We start from the raw sequence: 9,271 nt of genomic DNA on the forward strand, positions 1-9,271 counted from the left end.
TGATCATCTTCTTTGCTTTCTGGCTCAGTGAATTCCTTTTTAAAAATGTGCCACTTGGGGGCAGCTGGGTGGCTCAATGGATTGAGAGGCAGGCTTGGAGTCAGGAAGAACTGAGTTCAAATCTGAATTCAGATACTTCCTAGCTGTGTGACCCTGGGCAAGTCACTTAACCCCCATTGCCTAGCCCTTACCCCTCTTCTTACCTTGGAATTAATACTTAGTATTGATTCTAAGATGGAAGGTAAGAATTAAAAGAAAAAATGCGGCACCGAGAACTGAACACAGTATGTGGTCTGGGTGGTATTGTGAGGTGTCTCACTTCCAATATTTGATACTTTCTCTTTAAAAAAAAACCTGAAAACATTTAATTTATATTATGATCTTAACAAATACCAAATGAAATTATACACACATACACACACGTATAGAGTAAGACCAATCTTCCTGTTACATTGGGATGGTTTCTTACATTTCTGCTCAAAAAAATCAGTTTCACAAGTGCAGGCTGGGGAAGCATGGCTAGAGAGAAATTTGAAAAAGATCTGGGGATTTTAGAGGACTGAAAGTTCAACATAAATCAGCGGTATGATGTGGTAGTAAAATTTAATTCAATACTTGGTTATATTATGAGAGATATAATGATTTCTTAAATATGCATAGAATAGAAGGAATATTAGAAATAATTAGAGAAATTAGGTAGCTTCGAAAGTTGTATGATGTGATTAACATGGAAATAAGTTTTTCATGACTGCACACATATAACCTATAGCAAAATGCCTGCTTCCTCAATGAGGAGGGGAAAGGACAAAGAAGAGAAAACTGGGAACTCAAAAATTTGAAAAAACAAATGTTAAAAATAATTTTACGTGTATTTGGAAAAAATTAAAATATTTAAAAATAAGTTGTATGTTGAATTCATTATTCATATCGTATTTAAGGTGTTCACATTATATTTGAAAAGAAAAGCAATCTGTTCACAATAGAGATTTACAATTCCAGGTACAATTCTTTTTTTTTGTTGTTGTTCTACTATGGGGGCAGGAAGCGGGACAGGGTTCACTGTCTATTTGCCTTGTTAAACCTATTAAACGTCATCTTATTAGATTGAACCCAGTATTGTAGCCTGGTTGTTTTTAAACCTCGACTCTGCCATCCGTTGGGTTGGTTATCTTTGCCAACTTTGTGTCATCTGCAAATTTGATAAGCATGCCATCTGTGCCTTTATCCAGGACCTTGATAAAAATGTGAAACTGGCACAGAGTCAAACACAGATCTCTGGGTTATGCCATTTGAGAATTCCATCTCAGCTGACATTGATCCATTAACAATTACTTTTGGGGTCTGCCCATTCAATCGGCCCAGAATCCATATGAGTGGATTGTCTAGTCCACAGGTTTCTTTCTCTTTTCCATTAGATGTTTTGAGATAAGGTGAATCTCACAGCATCCCTCAACTCAATCTATAAAAACGTCTTTCCCTGCCTCTACAAAGGACTTTGCTGCTCTATACAACAACAGGGCCAGCACTTGATCACTTTGGACCTTGGATTCATAACTTGTCTTGGGAATAAGCAAAAAACATTAATGGATCTTTTTGTGTGTGTGCAAATCCAGATAACAAACCCAGGCTATTGCTGCTATGGCTATGTAGCAATATTCTAGTTTCCACTCACAGGGAGAGTTGGGTCCCAGAAGCTTGGCTACTATATCCCTTCAGGGTTGTAGGAGTTAACTCTAAGGGGTTGGGTAGATGTCTTTTCTAGGACTATAGATTTAAACCCCCATAATGTCCTTCCCTCCGTGATAATCTGTTAATATCCGTTAGTCAACCAGACTCACTTGCCTTATTTACTAAAGTAGCATAGTAAGATAAATTAATACAGAACATCTCCTTCACCAAAGTCTGGAAGACACTCTCTCATCAGTTGATACAGAATCCAATGGTATCAAATTGAGAGAGACAAATGGCCAAAGGGAAACTCATAGCTCATGGAAATCCTTTTGCTGCAGTGTCTTCAAGTCTTCCCTTTAAAGAGGCTTCCCATAGACCACTGGATCTTCCTTTCCTCTCCAAATCCAGACCTAATGAAGACATTGCTGCCATTGGATGCTGTCCCCATTAGGCATGATGTAATATAATTGTGGGAAGAGGAAAAATCCCAAATCCATCAGACCCTTTGGAGGTCATAAGATCCTCTTCTGACAAAGTTTGGAGGGGGTGGTAGAGAGACCAAGACCAAGCTCTCATCTTGTAGAGGCAATTCCTTTTCAGGGATGATTCTTTCTCTTCTCCACTGTCAGACACTCAAATCTCTTATTCCATCTAGCTTGAAAAATTTTAAATAGGTCCCAGTAGGCACAAACAAATTCTCCAGTCAATCTGAACAGACTTAAAAAATGTTTTTAAACCCTTACCTTCTGTTTTAGAGTCAATATATTGGTTCCAAGGCAGAAGAGTGGCAAGGGCTAGGCAATGAAGGTTAAGTGACTTGCCCAAGGTCACACAGTTGGCAAGTGTCTGAGATTGGATTTGAATCCAAAACCTTCCAGCTCCATTCCTGGCTCTCCATCCACTGAACCACCTAGCTTCTCCTGAACAGATTTTCTGTTACACCCAGTCGAAATGTAGTTGACGGAATCAATGAAGTTTCTTAGGCTTTGGTCACACTGATTTCTGTTTGACTGATTAAGTCAATAAATATTCTCACCAGCAAAAGTAATTACTTTTAAGGGGAACATGGTAATCAGTAGAGCCCCTTTCTTACAGTTAATACCAACTGGGAAAAGAACCACTAAGATTTTTAAGAAGTAAAACTTCCAAGTGGGTACCACAGTCTAGACTTGAATGAGAAGTACATTTGTAAGTGACTCCCACAAAGTGATACTCAAAAGAGAGTTTGAATAATAGGAATGAAAATGCTCAAATCACAAATTCAGAAAGGCAAAAGCTTTAGAAGATTACCAGATAGCAGGGAACACTGTTTTTTATTTTTTTCAAAGAGTAGTGGAATTAGTAAATTACACTCAGCTGCTTTCCAAGCATCCTCTTTCAGGAAGGCAAGTCCTAAGTCACTCCATGCCCTATGAAGAAGGGGGGGACAGAGAACTCTAGGCTATATTCTAGGTCACATTTGCTGTTCTTGTCCTGGAAGTCTGCCAGCCACTTCTTGCTTCATATCCCCAGCTCATGTGTCGACATCTGGGTCTTCAAAAGAATTACTGCATTTGATCTTTGAGGACAAGCATGGTGGTTTATTCATCGTCATATCTCCTCCATTTGGAAGTAAAGGAACCTGCACATAGTAACTGCTTACTAAATATTTGTCGAATCATATACTACCAATAGATCAAAAGGGATATGAGATCCAAATGTGAAAGGTCACGTTATAAAAAAATTAGGATAGGAGACCAGATGCTTTTCATCACTATGGCTAGGGGAAGGATTCAACTTCTTATCCAAGCAAGAAGATTGTAAGAGACAAAATAGACAATTTTGATGATGTCAAATCATAAAGCTTTTCCCTAGAAAATTAGAAGAATTAGAATAGAATTAGTAAAGTCAGAATTAGAAGAGAAATAGCCAAACTGGAAAAATATTTGTGTTAAACATCTCCTAAATAAGGCTGATATCTAAAATATGTAAGGAATTGACACAAATATACAACACCCAAACCCATTCATTTCTAGTTAGATAAGTGTACAGAAGATCTTTGTTTTTTGTTTAACCCTGGCCTTCCATCTTAGAATCAATACTATGTATTGGTTTCAAGGCAGAAGAGTGGTAAGGGTTAGGCAATGAGAGTTAAGTGACTTGTCCAGGGTCACACAGATAGGAAGTACCTGAGGCCAGAATTTGAAACCAGGACTTCCTATCTCCTGACCTAGCTCTTGATCCGATCCATTGAGCCACCTAGCTGCCCCTGAAAAGTTTTTAAATGAACTGCAGATGAGTACACAAAAATGCACTCGAACTCCCTAATTATAAGTGATTGCTAATGAATAGAACTCTATGTTTTTCCCTTATGTCATACAAATTGGCAAAGATGACGAAAGATTTAATTCTTTGCCTATATTTTGTTGAATGGAATTGAATGTTGGAAAGCCTATGGAAAGTCTAGCACACTAATATACTCTTGGTGCCACTATTTATCTTTTTGGATTTACATTTCTAATTATATAAGAAAAGTGACTAATTTGTCCATCCCCTTTGACCTAGAGATCCCACTCTAAGTGACTGAAAAGCCAGCTACAATCCTAGAAAATTGATAATAAGCTTTCTTTTTCTTTCTGATCACAGCATAGATATGGATACTACTTTGAATACTGGATAATATCAAATGATATTCCAAAATTGTTTTTCTTGGGGGAGAAGGAAGCATTTAATCTGAAGAGGAGAAGTGGGAAATGACTATGGCATAAGGACAAAAGGGATTGATAAAATGTATTTTAAAAATTAATGCAGGGGGCAGCTGGGTAGCTCAGTGGATTGAGAGCCAGACCTAGACACAGGAGTTCTTGGGTTCAAATCTGACCTCAGACACTTCCTAGCTGGGTGACCCTGGGTAAGTCCCTTAAACCCCATTGCCTAGCCCTTTCCACTCTTCTGCCTTGGAACCAATACACACAGTATTGATTCTAAGATGGAAGGTAAGAGTTAAAAAACAATTAATGTAGTTTATATGGCATACCTGGATTCATGGAATTGCTACTTAAATTCTCATTATTGAACATGAAATTTTAAAATATTACAATTTAACCAGGGATCACTATCACTTACCAAAAGGCATCCAATTTTCTAGGGCTGATATTGAGAAAGTGACTACTAAGTCAAAGAAAGTAGATAATTAAATGGTAAAAAAGTGAATAAGCCTGTGAAGCATGTCTAGATTGCCAAACATGGAGGTCTCTTCACTCTCTACCACGTAAGAGTAGCCTTTGACTGGCTATGTAGCTGGAAGAGGCTGTATCTTTCAAAATTGGCCAGATGAAGACAGTTCTGGCTCAGGCACTTTGTCCCACACCCCTCCTTGCTATGTCTAGAAAGTGAAGATCACAGTATGAGTAGCATGAAGTAGACCAGCAAAAGGGGAAGGACTCCTTTCCTCCAGTCTCCTCTCTCTTTTACCCAGACTCTAGAGAAACGAGCCTGTTTCTCTTTGTTTCTGTTCTGCATTATTCCTTGATAGTTTTAAGTGCTAGCAGTGATCCCCAGTGGAAGTGGGAATTTGAGCTCTGGCAGTGTGAGAGGCAGGATTGCAGGTGGGATTGTGTATGCCAGCCACACTGACAGAGAAACCCTGAGAAACCAGAATGCCTGGGTCTTGAGCCCATGATATCTTTAGACTTGGACCTAGGACTCTGTTATATGGAAAATGAGCTAAACTCCTTGGTACAAAAGGAAGAGAGTGTGATAATACCCTCTATCTATTGAGAAAGTAAGCTTGTAGATTTGTAATTGTACCTTTCGGAGTGAATATTCTTTTGTCAGTAGTCAAATGGGTCTACGCTTAGGAACATCATGAGTGAGGCTGGAGACATTGGTGGAGGGTCTAGACATCCAAACTCCCCATTAGGGTACCATTCTGGAGGAAGTGTGAAATCTAACCCTCCTGGCCCCTCCAGGCTGGGAGGGTCATGGGTAGCCATTGTTAAACAAAAATAAAAAGTAAATGTTGAATTGAAGTGAAGAAGATCCTGGTAGTTCCCACTAAGAATTCATGATTCAAGAGAAAATGGGTAAATGTAACCATTTTTTCTTGTTTTTCTTTTATTTGAAGTATATGGTGGAAGAGTGAGGTCCAGAGAATGAAATGAGTTGTGCTTTAAGAGAGGATATTATTGTTTAGATTGGGCGTAGGATTATAGGTGTAGTTTGAGGTCCTCATTTTTATAGATGTAGCCTTGGAGACCACCACCCATTCTCCTCCCTCCTACTCATCCAATAGGTGCCCTTGAGTTACCCGGAGTTCAAGGCATGTATCCACTGAAAAGCATAGTTTATGAGTCCCCACTAATGCGTTTATGGATACCAGTCAATCAGGGAACACAATTAGTTAAAAGCAAGAGCATTTCATTAAATAGTATCGAAGAATAGTGATAAAATGTTCGCCATATAATTCTGGGGTACACGCTCCCATAAATTCACATAGCATCTTAGGACCATGCATGGAGAGGCTTAGCTAGAGAATACACTTGGCCAGGATGTGTACATGGAGGAGCACACATGTACGTAACTTTAAGGACACAGACACAGAGGATCAACTCATACCTCTGCGGCTACAGGTCTTCCAGTTTCCTCTGTCGATGGCATTACTCTGTTTCCACTGGGGTCACACCAGCATGGCCTTGTGTGATGTGTCGCCAGTCTCTTCAGACATACAGACTTGGCTGGATGTGGAGGTATAGATAGAATCAGTCCTTGACAGTCTTGTGTAGCCTCTGCATGACTGTGCTAGTCTGGTCCTGTGGTCACTCTTGGTCACTCACCGAAGAATAGTTTCATCCAGAGCAAGACTTAAGTTTCTATCTGTTTTAAATGCTTAGATTCTGTCTTCAAGATGATGTCTGTAGTCGTGTATCCTCCTCTCACCCCTCACTCCAAGCTTGGTATTCTATCTACTGTACCACCAGAGCAATTGCCCCCCAAGGTAATTCTTGAAGCAAATCCACCTATAGGGTCCTAGTCTTGCCCTCCCTCCATTCATTTGAAAAGAAAACCAAAAAGGCTCAAATTTAGAACCCAGAGACAACCTAGTATTCTTTTAGAAAGTCAAGTGCCCTGACATGCCCAGATATTTGACCGTCTTAAGAGGCCACTAATTTGAGTCAGGTGGTTTCTGTGTATAAAGTTGTTGGGCATAGAGTCGGGAAGGCTTGAGATTAAATCCAGTCTCAAAGACTTATTAGCTGTGTAACTTTGGACAAGACTGTTTGCCTCAGTTTCCTCAGCTGTAAAATGGAAATAATAATAGTATCTACTCCCCAGGATGTTGTGAGGATCAAATGAAATGATACATGTAAAGTGTTTAGCACATAGTTGGTACTTAATAAATGTTTATTAATTTCCCTTATGTCTAGGTAAAAGACCCTTAATTGATTGACTTCTCTTTCGCAAGATTCTCAGAGTCTTGACTATATAAAAGGAATCTGAAAATGAGATTCATTAAGACAGAAGTCAAGCTCTTTGCAACATAGAATAGCCTCTAGCTAAATAGAGCCCAGAGGTTTTAATTCTCTCCTCTCCTGGCTCTTAACCTTTCATTTCTGTTTATCTAGGCTAGGGCATTGACTCTGTTAGAAAATGAACTCTGACATGGGATGAGAAACGACTTGCAACTCCAGTTTAATGTCTGATTGCCAAATTGTGCCCAGGAAGCATCAGCTTAGAGGCTTTCCTTCCAACAAATTGCCAAGGGATCTTTGGGTCTGAGACTCCCTAGCTTTCTCTCAACCCCAAGAGCCTTTTTGGTTTTCTTTTCAAATGAATGGAGGGAGGGCAAGACTAGGACCCTATAGGTGGATTTGCTTCAAGAATTACCTTGGGGGGCAATTGCTCTGGTGGTACAGTAGATAGAATACCAAGCTTGGAGTGAGGGGTGAGAGGAGGATACATCTGAGTTCAAATCTGACCTCTGATACCTCTTAACTGTGTGACCCTGGTCAAGTCACTTAACCCTTTTTTGTCTAGCCGTTGGCCTTTTGTCTTAGAGTTGTTACAAAGTCAGAAAGTAAGGTTTTAAAAAAAATTCCCCTGCACCTCTTACTTTTTCATTTGTATCTTTATTATATATCCATAGAAATCCCTCAGACCTTTTTTTAGGATTTGAGCCCCTGTTTACTGTGATTTTGGAAATTTGGGGGTCCTTGAACTAATTTTGAGGTCCCTGATCTAAACTTCCTGTAGAAGTTTAGGGGACTTCAAACTCTATTTCCCATGATTCCTTGCTTGCAATCACGTAGGCAGGAAGAGTAATAACGTAGAGAAAAGTATAAAGACTGAGGATGGGGTTGGTACTTCCTTTTTTTCTGGGCTGTGGAGCAGGAGCCAGGATGGGAGGAGCAGGTAAATGGTGGGTCCCTTTAAACAGGCACGTGGCTTTATTTTCCTAAATGGCTATCAAAAAACCCTTTAAAACCATGATATTTTAAAATCTATCCCTTTATACCCATTTTATTTCTTACACTACAGAGATGAGAAGACTCTAGCTTAGGAAGACAGAAATGAACTAAGAATGGACCTAGGTTAAAGGTCCAAAGTTCGTCTGACTCCAAGTTCACAAGACTTATTCCTATGCCATTTTGGCTTCTGGAAGAAGTGGGTGGTATTTGGAGTAAAGGCAGGGAGCCTCAGGTATAGGAAAAAGGAATAGGATCCAGATACATGAGCGGGTTGATGGAAAGGCTTTCCGAAGTAAAATGGATGCATATGTTGCTTACACAAACAGATTTATTGTTTAACTCAATTCAGGCAGTGGGAGGAAAAGCTGTGCATTTTCAAGCAAAGTGGGATCTCTCAGCTTCTTCGGAAAAGGGATTCATTCATTCAGCAGGTATTTAATGAGCATCTGTTGTGTATGGGGCCCGTGGACACCGACGGAGATGCAAAGATAAGCTCTTTCTTCCCTGATACCTTGCACAATGTTATATAAACAGCAGGCCTAATACTGGGCAATCTACTTTCTTTCATCAAAAGAGGAGAGAGAGATAGATTGATAGAGAGTACATTTATTAAGTGAAAGTAAAAGGCACCGTGGATACAAATTCAGGCAAAAAGACCTTCTCTGCCCTAAAGGACTTCTATTCCAATGAGGAAGACCGCACATAATAGGGGGCCAAAAGGAGGGAGAGGTACCCACGAGGGGGAAAGGTGGGTCAGTCTGGAGAGTCAGGACAGGAGGCAAAAGAGGAGTGAATATAGCTGGTTCAGGCACTTCCTCAAATGGAGGTTTCAAGAGGGAACTTGCCAACTGGAGGAGGAGGAGAAGACAGTCATCTAGTAGGTCAAGAAGGCTTCTTGGGAAGAGTCTGGAGAATCTGGAGAGTCAGCAGTAAAGCCAGAAAAGGAGTGAGACAGAGGGCTGGAAACAGCTGGAATCTTTGGGAGCAATTCCTAATACCCAGAGAAATTTGACCAACTTTTGTATGTATCCCTATTTAGTTTACACATGATTGAAATATTCAAGCTTGGATTCCGCTCATCCAAGAAGCATTTATTTATTTATTTTAATCCCTTACCTTCCATCTTAGAATCAACACTGTGTACTGGTTCCAAG

The sequence above is a fragment of the Gracilinanus agilis genome, chromosome 6 (genome assembly GCF_016433145.1).
Source record: "Gracilinanus agilis isolate LMUSP501 chromosome 6, AgileGrace, whole genome shotgun sequence".
Lineage (NCBI taxonomy): Eukaryota > Metazoa > Chordata > Mammalia > Didelphimorphia > Didelphidae > Gracilinanus > Gracilinanus agilis.